The following is a 21126-nucleotide window of genomic DNA, read 5'->3' on the forward strand; positions in this document are numbered from 1 at the left end:
GACCCGGCCTGGTGCTCGGGGCGCCCGGAGGGTCCCAGAGAGAGACACGGTGGGCACGGAGGTCTCCCAGCTGCCGTTGCCCGCCCCGTGGGACTAGGGATTGCCGGAGATCTCGGAGAGGACCGGGGCGGGGGAACTTTCAAAGGCCGGATCGGCGACCCGGAGGGGAAGTGCCGGAGCTCCCCCAGGCAGCAGACAAAACTCTCTGTCTGCCGGTAGCAGAGGGGCCACGCCGAGCACTCAGGGCTCCCGGCAGAGGCTCGGACAGAAGCCCAGAGGGCGGGGCGTCCCCCAGCTGCCGTTGCCCGCCCCGTGGGACTAGGGATTGCCGGAGATCTCGGAGAGGACCGGGGCGGGGAAACTTTCAAAGGCGGGTCCGGCGATCCGGTGGAGAAGCGCCGGAGCTCCGCCCGGGCAGCAGACAAAACTCTCTGTCTGCCATTAGCAGAGGGGCCACGCCCAGCATTCAGGGCTCCCGGCAGAGGCTCGGACAGAAGCCCAGAGGGCGGGGCGTCCCCCAGCTGCCGTTGCCCGCCCCGTGGGACTAGGGACTGCCGGAGATCTCGGAGAGGACCGGGGCGGGGGAACTTTCAAAGGCGGGTCCGGCGACCCGGAGGGGAAGCGCCGGAGCTCCGCCAGGCAGCAGACAAAACTCTCTGTCTGCCGGTAGCAGAGGGGCCACGCTGAGCATTCAGAGCTCCCGGCAGAGGCCCGGAGAGAAGCCCAGAGGGCGGGGCGACCCCCAGCTGTCGTTGCCCACCCGGTGAGGCTAGGGATTGCCGGAGATCTCGGAGAGGACTGGGGCTGGAGAGAGTTCCAGAGACCCAGCTTAGTAGCCTAGGGGGAAACCTTACAGGCTCACAGAAGCCTTAGGGAAAGCCTCTGCACAGCACCAGTAGAAGGCACCCAGCCGCCAGCCACAAGGCTGGAAGACCCCAGGGCAAAAGCAGCATAGCTAGGTGTACTAACCACAGACTGTAGAAGATGCCAATAGCTCTCCTGCGACCCATAGAGGACAAGTGAGATTTGGTGGGTGCCGACAGCAACCGAGCGACAAATAAAAGTGATCCCACCCCTGGCCGCTGGAAAAGCCCATAACACCGTTGCAGACCCCAAGGAGAGAGCGCATCTAGGTGGGCAACAACAGTAGGCACCTGCAGTCTGAAGCCCCCCGTGACGGCCCCCACGGCAGAGGAGGGAATCCAAAGGGCCACTGTGGCTACGAAGAGGGGCCCAGGCCCAGTTAGCAACTACGGACAGGGTTCCTGGTTGGTGAAGTATAAACAGCTGCTCCCCCCACCGCAGCAGCTGAAACAAGTGAAAGGAGCAACTAAACTCTATCTCCATGCGGAGGCACAAATCAACATCATCAAGCAATATGAAAAAATACATTAAATCTCCAGAACAGAAAGAAAGTAACAAATACACAGAAAACAATCCCAAAGAAAATGAGATATATAACCTAAATGATGATGACTTCAAAACAGCCATCATTAAAATACTCACTGAGTTAAGAGAGAATTCTGACCGACAACTCAACGAGTTCAGGAGCTATGTCACAAAAGAGTTTGATACGATAAAGAAGAACCAAACAGAAATACTGGAAATGAAGAACACAATAGAGGAGATTAAGAAAAATCTAGATGCTCTGAACAGTAGGGCCGATAATATGGAGGAAAGAATTAGCAATTTGGAAGATGGCAATATAGAATTGTTGCAGGCAGAGGAGGAGAGAGAAGCAAGACTTAAAAGAAATGAAGAAACTCTCCGAGAATTATCAGACACAATTAGGAGATGCAACGTAAGGATTATAGGTATACCAGAGGGAGAAGAGAAGGAGAAAGGGGCAGAAAACCTATTCAAAGAAATAATGGCTGAGAACTTCCCAAATCTGGTGAGGGAGATGGATCTTCAGGTGACAGAAGCCAATAGATCTCCAAACTTTATCAATGCAAGAAGACCAACTCCACGGCATATAGTAGTGAAGCTAGCAAAAGTCAACGACAAGGAGAAAATATTAAGGACAGCCAGGCAAAAGAAACTAACCTACAAAGGAACCCCCATCAGGCTATCAGCAGATTTCTCAGCAGAAACTTTACAGGCTAGAAGAGAGTGGAATGATATATTCAAAAATCTGAAGGACAAAAACCTACAGCCGAGAATTCTCTACCCAGCGAAAATATCCTTCAAATACGATGGAGAAATAAAAACTTTCCCAGATAAACAAAAATTAAGGGAGTTCATTGCCACAAAACCTCCTCTTCAGGAAATCCTCAGGAAAACCCTCATTCCTGAAAAATCCAAAAAAGGAAAGGGGCTACAAAACCAAGAGCAGAGGAGATAAGTAGAAGGACAACAACAGAGAGTAGCAGCTCTACATCAGAACAGATTAAACCATGGGACGAGAAACAAAGGAAACTGAAGAAAACCGGAAAACAAGACACAAAATGGTAGTGGTAGGCCCCCACGTCTCAATAATCACTCTAAATGTAAACGGATTGAACTCCCCAATCAAAAGACACAGAGTGGCAGGATGGATCAAAGAACAAGATCCAACAATATGCTGCCTCCAGGAAACACACCTCAGCCCCAAAGACAAACACAGACTCAGAGTGAAGGGATGGAGAACAATACTCCAAGCTAATAATGAACAAAAGAAAGCAGGTGTCGCTATACTAATATCAGACAAGGTAGATTTCAAAGCAAAACAGATAAAGAAAGACAAAGAGGGACAGTATATAATGATAAAAGGGACTCTCCACCAAGAAGACATAACACTTATAAATATATACGCACCCAACACAGGAGCACCAAAATTTGTAAAGCAACTCTTAATAGAACTAAAAGAAGACATCAACAACAATACAATAATAGTAGGGGACCTCAACACACCATTAACACCAATGGACAGAACATCCAGACAGAAAATCAACAAGGAAATAATAGAATTAAATGAAAAATTAGACCAGATGGACTTAATAGATATATATAGAACACTTCATCCAAAAACAGCAGGTTACACATTCTTCTCAAGTGCACATGGAACATTCTCAAGGATTGACCATATTTTGGGAACCAAAGCAAACATCAATAAATACAAGAGAGTTGAAATAATATCAAGCATCTTTTCTGATCATAACGCTATTAAACTAGAAATCAACTACAAGAAAAAAGCAGAGAAAGGTGCAAAAATGTGGAGACTAAACAAAACGCTTCTCAACAAACAATGGATCATTGAAGAAATTAAAGAAGAAATCAAATATTATCTGGAGACAAATGAAAATGAGAACACGACATACCAAATCATTTGGGATGCAGCAAAAGCAGTCCTAAGAGGGAAATTCATCGCAATACAGGCTCACCTCACTAAACAAGAAAAAGCTCACGTAAGCAACCTCAAACGACACCTAACAGAACTAGAAAAAGAAGAACAAACAAGGCCCAGAGTCAGTAGAAGGAGGGAAATAATAAAAATAAGAGCAGAAATAAACGATATTGAAACAAAAAAGACAATAGAAAGGATCAATGAAACAAAGAGTTGGTTCTTCGAAAGAATTAACAAAATTGACAAACCCCTAGCCAGACTCACCAAGAAAAGAAGAGAGAAATCGCAAATTAATAAAATCAGGAATGACAGAGGAGAAATCACAACAGATACCAATGAAATACAAGAGATCATAAGAGAATACTATGAAAAACTATATGCCAACAAATTGAACAACCTGGAAGAAATGGACAAATTCCTAGACTCCTACAATCTCCCCAAACTGAATCAGGAAGAAATGGAGAATCTGAATAGACCAATCACAAGTAAGGAAATAGAAACGGTAATCAAAAACCTCCCCAAAAACAAGAGTCCAGGACCAGACGGCTTCTCTGGAGAATTCTACCAAACATTCAAAGAAGACTTAATACCTATTCTCCTCAAACTGTTCCAGAAAATTGAGAAAGATGGAGAACTCCCTAACACATTCTATGAAGCCAACATCACTCTGATCCCCAAACCTGACAAGGACAACACAAAGAAGGAGAACTACAGGCCGATATCACTGATGAACATAGATGCAAAAATCCTCAACAAAATTTTGGCAAACCGATTACAGCAATACATCAAAAAGATTATACACCATGATCAAGTGGGATTTATACCAGGGACACAGGGATGGTTCAACATCCGCAAGTCAATCAACGTGATACACTACATTAACAAAATGAAAACCAAAAACCACATGATCATCTCAATAGATGCAGAGAAAGCATTCGACAAGATCCAACACCCATTTATGATAAAAACCCTCAGTAAAATGGGTATAGAAGGAAAGTACCTCAACATAATAAAGGCCATATATGATAGACCCACAGCCAACATCATACTCAATGGACAAAAGCTGAAAGCCATCCCTCTGAGGACAGGAACAAGACAAGGGTGCCCACTTTCACCACTCCTATTCAACATAGTTCTGGAGGTGCTGGCCAGAGCAATTCGGCAGGAAAAAGAAATAAAAGGAATCCAAATAGGTAACGAAGAAGTAAAACTCTCGTTGTTTGCAGACGACATGATCTTATACATAGAAAACCCCAAAGAATCCACAGAAAAACTATTAGAAATAATCAACAACTACAGCAAAGTAGCAGGGTATAAAATTAACGTGCATAAATCAGTAGCATTTCTATACACTAACAATAAACTAACAGAAAAAGAACTCAAGAACTCTATCCCATTCACAATAGCAATGAAAAGAATAAAATACCTTGGGATAAACTTAACCAAGGAAGTGAAGGATCTATACAATGAAAACTACAAGACTCTCTTGAAAGAAATAGGCGATGACATAAAGAGATGGAAAGACATCCCTTGCACATGGATCGGAAGAATAAACATAGTTAAAATGTCCATACTACCTAAAGCAATATACAGATTCAATGCTATCCCAATCAGAATCCCAAGAACATTCTTCACAGAAATTGAACAAACAATCCTAAAATTCATATGGGGCAACAAAAGACCGCGAATTGCTAAAGCAATCCTGAGCAAGAAAAACAAAGCCGGCGGAATCACAATCCCCGATTTCAAAACATACTACAAAGCTACAGTGATCAAAACAGCATGGTACTGGTACAAAAACAGGTCCACAGATCAATGGAACAGAATTGAAAGCCCAGAGATAAAACCACACATCTATGGACAGCTAATCTTCGACAAAGGAGCAGAGGGCCTACAATGGAGAAAAGAAAGTCTCTTCAACAAATGGTGCTGGGAAAACTGGACAGCCACATGCAAAAGATTGAAAATTGACCATTCTTTTTCACCACACACCAAAATAAACTCAAAATGGATCAAAGACCTAAAGATTAGGCCTGAGACAATAAGTCTTTTGGAAGAGAATATAGGCAGTACACTCTTTGACATCAGTTTCAAAAGAATCTTTTCGGACACTGTAACTCCTCAGTTGAGGGAAACAATAGAAAGAATAAACAAATGGGACTTCATCAGACTAAAGAGCTTCTTCAAGGCAAGGGAAAACAGGATTGAAACAAAAAAACAGCTCACTAATTGGGAAAAAATATTTACAAGCCACTTATCCGACAAAGGGTTAATCTCCATAATATACAAAGAACTCACACTGCTTAACAACAAAAAAACAAACAACCCGATCAAAAAATGGGCAGAGGACATGAACAGACATTTCTCAAAAGAAGATATGAATATGGCCAATAGACACATGAAAAGATGTTCATCATCGCTAATCATCAGGGAAATGCAAATCAAAACTACACTAAGATATCACCTTACCCCCGTTAGATTGGCAAAAACATCCAAAACCAAGAACGACAAATGTTGGAGGGGTTGTGGAGAAAGAGGAACCCTCATACACTGTTGGTGGGAATGCAAACTGGTACAGCCACTATGGAAAACAGTATGGAGATTTCTCAAAAAGTTAAAAATAGAAATACCCTATGACCCAGCCATCCCATTACTGGGTATCTATCCTAAGAACCTGATATCAGATATCTCAAGAGTCCGTTGCACCCCTATGTTCATTGCAGCATTATTTACAATAGCCAAGACGTGGAACCAGCCTACATGCCCAGAAACTAATGATTGGATAAAGAAGATGTGGTATATATACACAATGGAATACTACTCAGCCATAAAAAAAGACGAAATTGGCCCATTCACAACAATGTGGATGGACCTCGAGGGTATTATGTTAAGCGAAATAAGTCAGTCAGAGAAAGACGAACTCTATATGACTCCACTCATAGGTGGAAATTAGTATATTGAGAAGGAGATCTGATTGGTGGTTACCAGGGAAAAGGGGGGGTGGGGGGAGGGTACGGAGGGGGAAGGGGTGTACCCACAACATGACTAACAAAAATGTACAACTGAAATCTCACAAGGTTGTAATCTATCATAACATTAATAAAAAAAAAAAAAAAAAAAAAAAGCTGAGGTATAGCTTACATATAGGAAATGGGCACATTTTTAATGTTCAGCCCAAGCTGAATTTTACATACGTTTATACTTGTGTAATTAATTACCACCCAGATAAAGATCTGGAACATTTCCAGCATTCCAAAGTCTCTCTCATGTCAGTATACCTTTGCCCCCAATCCCTCCTCTCAATAATTACTATTCTGACTTCTATCATCATAAAGTAGCTTTTGTCTGTTCTTGAACTTCATATAAATGGAATCTATGTACACTTTTGTGTCTGGCTTTTTTTACTTAACATAATGTATTTGAGATTTATCTATGTTGTTGTGTGAATGTGAATGGGTAGTTCATTCTTTTTTGGGTTTCGTTTGTCTTTGCAGTGTAGTATTTCATTGTATGAATATACTAAAAATTATTTACCCATTCTCCTGATGATGGATGTTTGCATTGTTTCATTTTTAGCTATTATAGATTAAGCTGCAATGAACATTTATGCACCTGTCTTTTGGTGGATATCTCTTGGGTAAAAACCAGGAGTGGAATTGCTAGGTCATATGGTTGAGCCTTAATAGATACTGCTAAGCAGTTTTACAAAGTGTTTTGATCAATTTACACTCTCACAAGCAATGTTTGAAAGTTCTAGTTGTTCTATATCCTTGATATTTTCAGTCTTTTTAATTTTAGCCATACTGTGGGTGTGTAATAAAAAAAAAAATTTTTAATCCAGCATATTTGAAACCTGAGGCTTATCTGCTGACCTCTATCCAAGGTGAAAGCTATTGATAAGCAAGGGGTTGAATCTTGACATTTTGCCTCTAATGCTCCATAAGAAAGGTCCAGTGGAAGGGAGTCTATCCAGCCTGGTTTGACCCCAGCTAACCTACTGGATGACTTCTCTGGGCCCGAGTTTCCATATCTGTCAAATGAGGGAGTTAGACTCAGTCCCCTCCAGTGTTCTTATCAGCTATTTCTAAATTTTCCTGCAAAGAGGCCAGCTATTGTGGACCCCCCTCTCCAGGGGAAATCTAGTAAGAAAAAAAATGAAATAGAGGAAAGAGTAGCATCCAGGTAAACTATAAAACTAAAGGATGGCAGAGGGGGTAAAAAGGCAGAACCAACTAGCACTGCCAAGCTGAAGTAGGTAGGACTGAGGGTTTTATGGTAATACTAGTCAAATGAAAATGCAAATTAAGCACAGTCTTTGAGTCCTACCTGCTCCATGCACCCTTCTCAGCCCCATTTGGCCCAGGGCCATCTCTCCCTTATCAGCCACACTGGCAAGGGGCTGACAAATCTCAGGCAAAAATGTCTGTCTGCACTTAGCTGCTGGCTGGCTCACCATTTGTTACTGAACCGGATAAGTTTCTGCCTGCTGCCCAGAAATGGCACCGAGCCGACAAGATGGCAGCAGACAGAGGGTTTACTCACAAAGCAGTCACTTGAGGAAGCAAGAGTATGAGCCTCAGATTCGCTTCCCTGAAAATAGGGACTCAGGCATATTTATGGGGTGGGGGGGCAAGGTGGTCTGAAGTGTGGAGAGAGGTGATTGGAGGTGAGGAGAGGTGAGGTAATGACGATCTGCACAGGCGCAGTCAGACTTCACGCCTCTTCATAGGTCCCATGTTCACAAAATTATGGCCTTAACATGATCCGAGGGTGGAGTTTTTAGCCTTTTGACGTCAACAGGTCGCCCATCAGACACCTGCCCAGGGCCAGTTGATGAGTTGGCTGTCTCAACCAGCCTGAAGTGGACAGAGTTCTAATTCCTGACAAATAGCTCACACACCCATTACCGTGGTGACCCAGGCTCCAGGGCGATGTTATCTGTAGGAGCCTACTGAGAGTCAGATAGCATGTTGCCTAAGCAGCACAGTTAACAATGCGCGGGTTAAACAGCTAAAAGCTATAATCAGTAATTGCAAAAAGGAAAGAACTTTAGTACCGAGATACTTAATCATCAATGGCTGTTTGCCGGTTTCCTAGTTATCAGACAGGCCAGACGACCCCCTGGGAAAAAACCCCAGCACAGGGGAAATAGACAGCCAGACCCTCTCCCAGGACCTCCTACAAATGACTAGGAAGTGGCACAACTAGAGGCTGATATTCAAGGCTTAATAGGAGTGATTTTAGAGGTGTTTGCTCCCAAAGTTAATTGGTCAAAAATTGAATTATGCACTCAGAATGAAGGGGGACATCCAAAAGCCTTTATCGCACATTTTATATACAAACTTTTCAAAAGCACACTGCATTAAACCCAGAAGCCCTAGAACATATGACTCTCCTAATTTATGCTTTAGTTGGAAACTTCCTTCCTGATATAAAAAAACAAATTCAAAGTAGTGTGGTTGGTTGGTCAGGGCAACCGTTAAGCGTAATAATGGAGGCTGCTACACAATTCTTTGAAAATAGTCAGCATGAAAGCAAAGGAAAAAGAGAATTAAAGACAACTCTTCTTGCTTTACAAGTTGAATCTTTTGAGAAGCAAAAAGGCAATTCTAAAAGTAAACTAAAGCCCACTCAGAGGCCTCCCCATTGGCCCCCAGACAATTGCAGGTATTGCAAGAAACCAGGGCATTGGAAAAGACAATGACCTGCTCTTAAGAGAAGGGAAAATTTTAAAAATATCCCTACTTGCCTCCAGAACTCCCAGAGGCTCGTTTTTCTCCTCCTGAGGGGCACTTCTCCCTTAAATGATGGGGTCAGTCAATCCTCAGTCGTACCCCTGAACCTACCGTTAAATTTAAAATAGAAGATCAGGAACTGGATATTTTAGTTGATACTGGTGCAACTTTCTCTACTATCCCTTCGAAGGATTTATCTCTACCTGTCACCTCTGATTCTATTTAAGCTGTTGGAGTCTCTGGGCAGCCTATTTCATTGCCCAAATCTCAGCCTACTCCAGTATCTTTAGGCCCCCTTAACACTCATCATGCTTTTCTGGCCTCTGATTATTCACCAGCAAACCTCCTCTTTGGCAGAGATTTGTTATGTAAATTTAATGCCACTATAAATTGTAATGAAAAATGTGTTTTTATCTCCTTGCCCTCTGGCCAAACCCCAAGTCTCCCACTTTCCTTGCTAGAAACTTGTCCTGATTTAAATTCTTCCGAAGAGGATGAGTCTTTAAAAGATGTCACAATCAGTTCTCGTCAAGATGGTGCTGTGAGCAGACGTTGAACTTGCCTCCTCCCACAAACACAACCAGGTTACAACAATTTTAGGAAGAATCACCCTGGATTGAAAACTGAAAACTGGATAAAAAGAACCCCCACAACAAGGGACAGTCCTGATGAAAGCAGAAGAGGCAGTAACTCCGGCCAGAGAGGAAAAAAGCCACCTTTGGGAGCAGCGGAGCTTCTCAGCTGGCCAGGTGGGAGCCAACCTAAGATACGTAGCCCTCCCTGGAGGAGTGAGGTCCGGAACGGGGGCGATACTGCTATAACCATCCTTCAGACTCAGCCCAACTGAGAGGGGAGTCTTACTGTCTGGCTTTGCTGGCTATTAACTGCAGCGAGGACACCCCAGAAAAGCTATCGGCCGAAACTCACTCATTGCAGCAACCTAAAATCACCAGAGAGAAGGCTGACTGTCCTTTGGTGAAACGAGACTCACCTGGTGGGCTCTGGGGGCATCTTGGTGAGAGGAGGATCTTCTCCGGAGACTGAGACATTGGTGGGGGCCGTTGTTCTGAGCTGGTCCAGGCGTGCTGATATGGACACAGGTGGGGGCCATTGAGGTGCATCCCTTGGGCTGTTAGCCCAAGGGTCTACCACACCCACTAGAGCACAGATTTAATCCAGTTCAGCCAGGGCAGGCAACCCGCCCTAGGGACTGGCCCCACCTAACAGCAAGCCCTCAGGCTACTTTTCAGCCTGCATTGACTGAGTGCCTTGATCCTCTACAGGCAGGCAAAGGTGTCTGCCTCTGTGGGGCAGGGCCTGTGTGAGGACCAGGTGAACTGTGGGGGGCATTGGGGGAGAAGGGGGGCCTCTGCAGTGTGGCACTGGGGTACGCTCCAGGGGGTTGAGAAGTGTGCATGGACCAGGACTGTGCTGACAGTGTATGTGGTCCAGAGCAGGGTGAGGCTTATCAGCGGCAGAAGACTTGTGTTTCACAAATAGCCATAAAAAGGATCAGCCCCACCTTCCAAAGCCTGAAACAGCTGAGTGCCTCCATGCCAAGGGCTAGCCCCACTCAGCTGCACTCCTAAGAGAACTGACATCAGCCTTGTTGGCCTCAGGCCTATTACGACTGTACACCCCTGAGCCTAGCAACCAGCTACACTGGGTACCAACCCACTTAAGAGGACAATTGCAATAAGAGTGTGCTAATAGGCAGGACCAAGATGGCGGAGTGAGTGGTCTTCTTTGTCTCTCCCCCGTCGAATCTACAACTAATTGGACATTCACCGATTAACAAAGGATATCCAGATAGCATCTCAAGATGCCTAAGAGTCTTGTGCTACTATACATCAGAAGGCGGACGGACTTCCCCCTGGGAGGAGGTGGAAATAGGTGAAAACTCTCCAACCCCCAACCCCCAGACAGCCTAGTTCCTGCAGGAGGCTCTCTTCCAGCAGACTCCCCCATAGCATCGCCACACACCAAGGGCGGGAGTGTGCGCTCACCAATGGAGCAACAGTGGAAACAGGTGACAACAGCGCTACTCAAGCCCCCTGCGATTACACCTAAGCCCAGGGGGAATCCCCAGGGTCCTGCACCCACCGTCAGGGAAGGCCTCCACTCACCATTAGCGGGGAGGCCCCGCCCAGAATCCAGAACAAAGGGAAGCTCCCAGCGGGCGGATTCCCCAGCACAGCACCAGACCGCAAGCTGCTGCTGGGCCCACGGTCTCCGGCACACGGGTCGGTGCAGGGGGTGCCCGGACTTCCCGTGGATGTGCTTGGGGACAGGGTTGGAGCTCCAGCTCCCGACTCTGCAGCTCGGGGGGCGGCTCCGGGGTCCGGCACCACCCCCAGCAGGGAAAGCCTCTGCTCTCCATTAGCTGGGAGGCCCCACCCAGAATCCAGAACAAAGGGAAGCTCCTGGCAGGCAGATTCCCTGGCACTGAAACAGACCACCAGCTGCTGCTGGGCCCACGGTCTCCAGCGCATGGGTCGGTGCAGGGGGTGCCCGGACTTCCCATGGATGTGCTTGGGGACTGGGTGGAGCTCCAACACCTTGCTCTGTGGCCCGGGGGGACACTCCAGGGTCCCGCAACCCCCCAGCAGGGAGGGCCTCTTCTTGCCATTGGCAGGGAGGCCCCGCCCAGCATTCGGAACACCAGGAAGCTCCCTACAGCAGAATTCCCCACAAGGCAGCAGCTTACAAGCCACCGCCAGGCCCACGGACTCTGGCCGTGTTCCAGATGAGGCAAGGGGCTCCCAGATATCCCGTGAGAGTGGAGTGGGGCAGAGTGAAGCTCTGGTGAAACAGCTATGTAGCCCAGGGGGGAACTCCAGGTTCCTACAGCAGCCTCAGCGAAAGCCTCTGCACAGCACTAGTGGAGAGGTCACGACTGGCAATCGCAAGGCAGGAAGGCCCTGGGGCAAAAGTAGCACAGCTAGGTGAGCTAACGACAGACTGCAGAAGATATCCATAGCTCTGCTGGGACCTATAATGGACAAGTATGATCTTGTGGGCTCTGTTAGGGACAAAGCAGCGATTATAGGTGATCCTGCTCCTGGCTGCTGGGAAAGCCCACAACACCGCTGCAGACCACAAGGAGGGAGCGTGTCTAAGTGGGCTGCAACAGTAGGCACCAGCAGCCTGAGGCCCCCTTGCGACTGCCCCCACAACCGACGAGGGACCCCACAGGACCACTGTGACTACGAGGAGGGGTCCAGGTCCAGTCAGTAACAGCTGACAGGGTTCCTGGTTGGTGCAGTCTAAACAGCTGCCCCCCACACACACACCAGTCGCAACAAGGGGAAGCAGCGACTAAACTCTATCTCTATGAGGAGGCACAAATCCACGCCATCAAGCAGTATGAAAAAAATATATTAGATCTCCAGAGCAGAAGGAAAATGATAAGCACCCAGAAAACAATCCCAAAGACAATGAAATCTATAACCTAAATGATGATGATTTCAAAACTGCCATTATTAAAAAACTCAACGAGTTAAAAGAGAACTCAGATAGACAACTCAATGAGTTCAGGAGCTATGTCACAAAAGAGCTTGACACTATAAAGAAGAACCAATTAGAAATACTGGAGATGAAGAACACAATGGAGGAGATTAAGAAAAATCTGGACTCTCTGAACAGTAGGGTCAATAATATGGAGGACAGAATTAGCAATTTGGAGGATAGGAATATAGAAATGGTGCAGACAGAGGAGGAGAGAGAACTATGACTAAAGAGAAATGAAGAAAATCTCCGAGAATTATCTGACTCAATTAGGAGATGCAACATAAGGATTATAGGTATACCAGAGGGAGAAGAGAAGGAGAAGGGGGCAGAAGGCCTGTTCAAAGAAATAATAGCTGAGAACTTTCCAAACTTGGGAAGAGAGATGGAACTCCATGTGACAGAAGCCAATAGATCTCCAAACTTTATTAATGCAAGAAGACCAACCCCAAGGCATATAGTAGTGAAACTAGCAAAAGTCAACGACAAAGAGAAAATACTAAGGGCAGCCAGGCAGAAGAAAATAACTTACAAAGGAAACCCCATAAGGCTATCAGCAGATTTCTCAGGAAAGACCTTACAGGCTAGAAGAGATTGGAATGAAATATTCAAAACTCTGAAGGACAAAAACCTACAGGCAAGAATACTCTACCCAGCGAAAATATCCTTCAAATACGATGGAGAAATAAAACTTTCCCAGATAAACAAAAGTTAAGGGAGTCCATCGCCACAAAACCTCCTCTTCAAGAAATGCTCAGGAAGAACCTCATTCCTGAAAAATCAGAAAAAGGAAAGGGGTTACAAAATCCAGAACAAAGGAGATAAGCAGAAGGACAATAACACAAAGTAACAGCTCTCCCTCAGGACAAAATGCAAAAGAACTGGAAAACAAGTGATAAAATGGCAACAGTAGGCCCCCACGTTTCAATAATCACTCTAAACGTGAATGGATTGAACTCTCCAATCAAAAGGCACAGAGTGGCAGGATGGATCAAAGAACAAGATCCAACAATATGCTGCCTCCAGGAAACACACCTCAGCCCCAAAGACAAACACAGACTCAAAGTGAAGGGATGGACGACAATACTCCAAGCTAATAATGAACAAAAGAAAGCAGGTGTTGCCATACTTATATCAGACAAAGTAGACTTCAAAGCAAAACAGATAAAGAAAGACAAAGAGGGGCAGTATATAATGATAAAAGGGACGCTCCACCAAGATGACATAACACTTATAAATATATACGCACCTAACACAGGACCACCAAAATTCATAAAGAAACTATTAACAAAACTAAAAGGAGACATCAACAGCAATACAATAATAGTAGGGGACCTCAACACCCCGTTAACACCAATGGACAGATCATCCAGACAGAAAATCAACAAGGAAATTATAGAATTAAATGAAAAATTAGATCAGATGAACCTAATAGATATATATAGGACACTTCATCCAAAAACAGCAGGTTACACATCCTTCTGAAGTGCACATGGAACATTCTCAAGGATAGACCATATCTTGGGAAACAAAGCAAGCATCAATAAGTTCAAGAGGGTTGAAATAATATCAAGCATCTTTTCTGATCATAGTGCTATGAAACTAGAAATCAACTACAAGAGTAAAGCTGGGAAAGGGCCAAAAATGTGGAGACTAAACAACATGCTACTGAACAAACAATGGATTATTGAAGAAATTAAAGAAGAAATCAAATATTATCTGGAGACACATGAAAATGAAAACACACCATACCAAATGATTTGGGACGCAGCAAAGGCAGTCCTAAGAGGGAAATTCATTGCAATACAGGCTCAACTCAATAAGCAAGAAAAATCTTACATAAACAACCTCAAACGACACCTAACAGAATTAGAAAAAGAAGAACAAACAAAGCCTAAAGTCAGTAGAAGGAGGGAAATAATAAAAATTAGAGCAGAAATAAATGATATTGAAACAAAAAAGACAGTAGAAAGGATCATGAAACAAAGAGTTGGTTCTTTGAAAAAATTAACAAAATCGACAAACCCTTAGCCAGACTCACTAAAAAAAAAGAGAGAAGTCTCAAATAAATAAAATTAGAAATGAGAGAGGAGAAATCACAACAGATACTGAAGAAATACAAAGGATCATAAGAGAATACTATGAAAAACTATATGCCAACAAATTGAACAACCTAGAAGAAATGGATAAATTCCTAGACTCATACAACCTACCCAAACTGAATCAGGAAGAAATAGAGACTCTGAATAGACCAATCACAAGTAAAGAAATAGAAAAAGTAATCAAAAACCTCCCCAAAAATAAGAGTCCAGGACCAGACGGCTTCTCTGGAGAATTCTACCAAACATTCAAATAAGATTTAATACCTATCCTTCTCAAACTATTCCAGAAAATAGACGAAGATGGAGCACTCCCTAATACATTCTATGAAGCCAACATCACCCTGATCCCCAAATCTGACAAGGACAACACAAAGAAGGAAAACTACAAGCCAATATCACTGACGAACATAGATGCAAAAATCCTCCACAAAATTTTGGCAAACCGAATACAGCAATATATCAAAAAGATTATACACCATGATCAAGTGGGATTTATACCAGGGACACAGGGATGGTTCAACATCCGCAAGTCAATCAACGTGATTCACTACATTAACAAATTAAGAAACAAAAACCACCTGATCATCTCAATAGATGCAGAGAAAGCATTCGACAAGATCCAACATCCATTTATGATAAAAACCCTCAATAAAATAGGTATAGAAGGAAAGTACCTCAACATAATAAAGGCCATATATGACAAACCCACAGCCAACATCATACTCAATGGACAAAAACTGAAACCCATCCCTCTCAGAACAGGAACAAGACAAGGGTGCCCACTTTCACCACTCTTATTCAACAAAGTACTGGAGGTTTTGGCCAGAGCAATTCGGCAGGAAAAAGAAATAAAAGGAATCCAAATAGGCAATGAAGAAGTAAAACTCTAGCTGTTTGCAGATGACATGATCTTATATATAGAAAACCCCAAAGAATCCGTAGAAAAACTATTAGAAACAATCAACAACTACAGCAAAGTTGCAGGGTATAAAATCAACATACATAAATCAGTAGCATTTCTATATGCTAACAATGAACTAACAGAAAAAGATCTCAAGAACTCGATCTCATTCACAATCGCAACAAAAAGAATAAAATACCTTGGGATAAATTTAACCAAGGAAGTGAAAGATCTATACAACAAAAACTACAAGACCTTCTTGAAAGAAATCGATGCCGACATAAAGAGATGGAAAGACCTTCCATGCACATGGATTGGAAGAATAAACATAGTTAAAATATCCATACTACCTAAAGCAATCTACAGATTCAACGCTATCCCAATCAGAATTCCAATGTCATTCTTTACAGAAATCGAACAAAGAATCCTAAAATTCATATGGGGCAACAAAAGACCCCGAATTGCTAAAGCAATCCTGAAAAAGAAGAACAAAGCTGGAGGCATCACAATCCCTGACTTCAAAACATACTACAAAGCTACAGTAATCAAAACAGCATGGTACTGGTACAAAAACAAATGCACAGATCAATGGAACAGAATTGAAAGCCCAGAAATAAAACCACACATCTATGGACAGCTAATCTTTTTTTTTTTTTTTTTAAAGATTTTACTTTTTCCTTTTTCTCCCCAAAGCCCCCGGTACATAGTTGTATATTCTTCGTTGTGGCTCCTTCTAGTTGCGGTATGTGGGATGCTGCCTCAGCGTGGCTTGACGAGCAGTGCCATGTCTGCGCCCAGGATTCGAACCAACGAAACACTGGGCCGCCTGCAGCAGAGTGCGTGAACTTAACCACTTGGCCACGGGGCCAGCCCCTGGACAGCTAATCTTTGACAAAGGAGCTGAGGGCCTACAATGGAGGAAAGAAAGTCTCTTCAACAAATGGTGCTGGGAAAACTGGACAGCCACATGTAAAAGAATGAAAATCAACCATTCTTTTTCACCATTTACTAAAATAAACTCAAAATGGATCAAAGACCTAAAGATTAGGCCTGAAACAATAAGTCTTCTAGAAGAGAATATTGGCAGCACACTCTTTGACATCAGCTTCAAAAGAATCTTTTCAGACACCATAACTCCTCACATGAGGGAAACAATAGAAAGAATAAACAAATGGGACTTCATCAGACTAAAGAGCTTCTTCAAGGCAAGGGAAAACAGGATTGAAACAAAAAAACAGCCCACTAATTGGGAAAAAATATTCACAAGTTATTTATCCGACAAAGGGTTAATCTCTGTAATATACAAAGAACTCACACAACTCAACAATAAAAAAATCAAACAACCCAATTACAAAATGGGCAGGGGACATGAACAGACATTTCTCCAAAGAAGATATACGGATGGCCAATAGACACATGAAAAGATGTTCATCATCACTAATCATCAGGGAAATGCAAATCAAAACTACACTAAGATATCACCTTACACCTGTTAGAATGGCAAAAATATCCAAAACCAAGAGTGACAAATGTTGGAGAGGCTGTGGAGAAAAGGGAACCCTCATACACTGTTGGTGGGAATGCAAACTGGGGCAGCCACTATGGAAAACAGTATGGAGATTCCTCAAAAAGTTAAGAATAGAAATACCTTATGACCCAGCCATCCCACTGCTGGGTATCTATCCTAAGAACCTGAAATCAGCAATTCCAAAAGTTCCATGCATCCCTATGTTCATCGCAGCATTATTCACAATAGCCAAGTCATGGAACCAACCTAAGTGCCCAGCAACTGATGATTGGATAAAGAAGATGTGGTGTATATATATACAATGGAATACTACTCAGCCATAAAAAAGGACAAAGTTGTCCCATTCACAACAACATGGATAGACCTTGAGGGTATTATGTTGAGCTAAATAAGCCAGACAGAGAAAGACGAACTCTGTATGACTCCACTGATAGGTGGTAGTTAACATATGGACAAAGAGAACTGATCGGTGGTTGCCAGGGGAAAGGGGGGTGGGGGGAGGGCACTAGGGGTGAAGTGGTGTACCTACAACATGACTAATAATGATGTACAACTGTAATTTCACAAGGATGTTAACTTTCATAACCTTAATAAAAAAAAAGAAAAAGAAAAAAAAACATGAAAGCAAAAAAAGATGTCACAATTAGTCTCTAGGCTACACAGGCAGATGAGCTGGATTGTTGCTTATTGCAGAACCTGTGCACATTACTCGGAAAAAGAACAAACCGTTTCCATCAGTAGCCCAATGCCCGCTCTCCACAGATGCAGAGTGAGGAATTGAACCCATAATAGACTCCCTTTTGCAAGAGGGTGTACTAGTTTTTACTTCCTCACCCTATAACACTCCAATCTTGCCAGGAAAAAAAAGGCAGCAAATTTGACTCAAATGGGAACCAAATCTATAGATTTGTACAAGACCTCAGAGCCATAAACTCTTTTCTAATTCCTTGGCATCCTGTGGTTCCCAATACAGTTGCATCCCGACCTCAGTAGCTGCTAATGCAGCTTTCTTTCTGCTCTGCTTTCTTTTTAATCTTGTTGCACCCTGACTCACAATTTCTTTTTTTTTTAGATTTTTTTTTTCTTTTTTCTCCCCAAAGCCCCCCAGTACATAACTGTGTATTGTTTTTTAGTTGTGGATCCTTCCAGTTGTGGCATGTGGGACGCCGCCACAGGGTGGCCTGATGAGCAGTGCCATGTCTGCGCCCAGGATTTGAACTGGCAAAACCCTGGGCCGCCGAAGCAGAGCACACGAACTTAACCACTCGGCCACGGGGCCGGCCCCTCTTTTTTTTTTTTTTTAAAGATTTTATTTTTCCTTTTTCTCCCCAAAGCCCCCCGGTACGGAGTTGTATATTTTTAGTTGCAGGCCTTCTAGTCGTGGCATGTGGGATGCCACCTCAGCATGGCTTGATGAGCGGTGCCATGTCTGTTCGCAGGATCTGAAACGGCGAAACCCTGGGCCACGGTAGCGGAACATGAGAACTTAACCACTCGGCCACCGGGCTGGCCCCTCACAATTTCTTTTTGTATTTACATTTAAAGGGAGACAATTAACAGGGACTCGCATACCTCAGGGATATTGTGAGTCCCCCTCAATATTTTCCCAAGTCCTTAAAGCTGACTTGCATTCTGTAGCTTTTACTCAAGGCTCCACTCTTGTTCAATATGTGGATGACCTTCTACTCTAATCAAACTAAGCAGGGAGCCCCTACAGACTCCCTCATTCTCCTGAGGACACTAGCTGAACAAGGCCATAAAGCCTCCAGATCTAAACTTCAGTGGGTGCAAACAACTATTACCTACTTAGGGCACCAGATATCTCAAGGTATTCAAAAGCTCACCTCCAGACACCTTGAGTCAATTTTGTCCATCTCTCTTCCCAAAACGGAAAAAGTTACATAAATTTCTAGGAGCAGCTGGTTACTGCCACCGGTGCATTCTTAATTTTGCAGCCCTTGCTCTTCTCCCAGATATCACTCCAGAGCCTATTTCCTGGCCTTCAGAGGCAATAAACTCCTTTGAAGCCTTAAAATTAGCTCTGTCCATACCTCTGGCTCTCGGCTTACCTAATTTTGACAAACCTTTTCATCTATACTGTCATGAAAATAATGGAATTGCCTCAGGCATTCTAGGACAATCTTTTGCCTCTCAAATACGCCCTATAGTATATTTCTCATGCCAACTAGACCCTGTGGCATCAGGTATGCCCCCATGTTTATGTGCTTGATTGACAAAGCCAGTACTTTAACATCAGGATCTCCCATTCATCTCTATGTTCCCCATGCTGTGTCTGATATTTTGCAAGTACATAAGACCCAACACTTCTCTACATGGCAACAGACCACCTATGAGCAGGCTCTTTTAACCAACCCTTCCATCATCTTACGTCATTACAACACTTTAAATCCAGCTACTTTACTGCCCCACCCTGGTGATGGAGAACCCCACTCCACCTCACATGATTGCCTTGCAGCTATAGAAATGGTGTCAAAGCCATGAGAGGATCTTTCAGACATCCCTTTAGACAATCCAGACTTACTTCTGTTTTGTGACGGCTCCTATAACCGAATTTCTGAGGAAACATAACAGCTAGTTATGGCATAGTTTCCTCACATGAAATGTTTGAAGCTTATTTTTTGCCCACTGCAAAATCAGCCCAAGCTGCTCAACTCATAGCTTTTACTAGAGATTACACATTAGCAAAAGGAAAAACTGCCACTCTTTACACAGACTCTAGATATGCTTTTGGAGTCTGCCATGCTGTTGGCACAATTTGGAAATCCCATGGATTCTTAACTTTTGTAGGAACTCCTATTGCTAATGGACATTTAATTGCAGCCTTACTACAAGCTATTCACCTCCCTTCCAAAATTGCCATTGTTCATTGTTCAGCCCATACAAAGGAGAGTGATGTCATATCTTTAGGAAATGACAGGGCTGACAGAGCTGCTAAACAGGCAGCTCACAGCAGACCCCCTTATCCTTTTTCCATCCCATTTTTAAACCTGCCTTTATCCCTGACTGATACTATGAACTATCAGGCAAATGCCCCACAATCTGAAAAAGACAATTGGATACAAAAGGGTGCCAAACAATTATCTGACGGATTATATATTGGGCCAAACGGACTTCCTGTGGCTCCATTTCCTTTGACTCTTTGGCTTGCACTTATCTCCCACCAAGTAAGACATATGTGCAAATGGGAGGTAGTTAAGGAACTAAAAGACAATTGGTTTTGCTCTGACACCCATAAAATTTCTGACCAAATTATCTCACAGTGCACCACTTGCAAATCTGGGAGTTTCTGGGAGAAATCAGCATACCCCAGGAAGCCCTCCCAGGCCCACACTGCCCTTTGCAGCACTCCAAATGGACTTTATAGACTTGCCCCCAGCTTTGGGCAACTCTCACTGATTGGTTATCATCTGCATGTTTAGTGGATGGACTGAATGCTATCCAACTAGATATTAAGACGCCACAACACTGGTAAGGAAATTAATAACTGAAGTTATTCCTCATTTTGGCATTCCTTTATGGATTGAATCAGACCAAGGAACTCATTTTATAGCAGAGATAAACCACTTGCTTGCAAAAACTCTGGAGTACTCATTAAAATTTCATACCCCATACCACCCTCAGTCATCACGGCAAGTGGAACGTAAAAATCTAGACATAAAAAGGACTTTAGGAAAGGTCTGTCAAGAAACTGGACTTAAATGGCCACAAGCTCTGCCCTTGGCCCTAATAAAGATTTGAAATACTCCAAATTGGAGACATGGATTAACTCCTTTTGAGATAGTCTTTGGACACCCGATGCCTACTGTTGTCTCTAAGCCTTCCATTCCTGGATTAAGTGAATATTATGGGAACTTACGTGAACAATTTGATGCTATGACTAGCTATATACAGAAATTAACTAGAATACTTGAAGCATATCGTCAACAGGTAAAAGAGGTGTGGCCCCCACCTTCTGACAAGCCTTGCCATCCCTTTCAACCAGGAGATTGGGTGTAGATCAAGGTCTT

At 43.6% G+C, this 21126-nt stretch overlaps 1 protein-coding gene across 1 annotated transcript in view; it reads right to left on the bottom strand.

Moving 5' to 3' along the window:
• HACD3 (3-hydroxyacyl-CoA dehydratase 3) overlaps positions 1–11459 on the bottom strand; it is a 44320-nt gene extending 32861 nt beyond the window's left edge. The window contains exons 1-2 of the mRNA XM_070270600.1: positions 11187–11459; positions 10052–10145 (exon numbers count right to left, since the gene is read on the bottom strand). The gene's annotated coding sequence lies outside the window, so the exon portion shown is untranslated. The remainder of the gene's footprint in view (positions 1–10051; positions 10146–11186) is intronic.
• Between the last annotated feature and the right edge of the window lie 9667 nt (positions 11460–21126).

This window comes from Equus caballus, chromosome 1, assembly GCF_041296265.1.
Source record: "Equus caballus isolate H_3958 breed thoroughbred chromosome 1, TB-T2T, whole genome shotgun sequence".
Taxonomy (NCBI): Eukaryota; Metazoa; Chordata; class Mammalia; order Perissodactyla; family Equidae; genus Equus; species Equus caballus.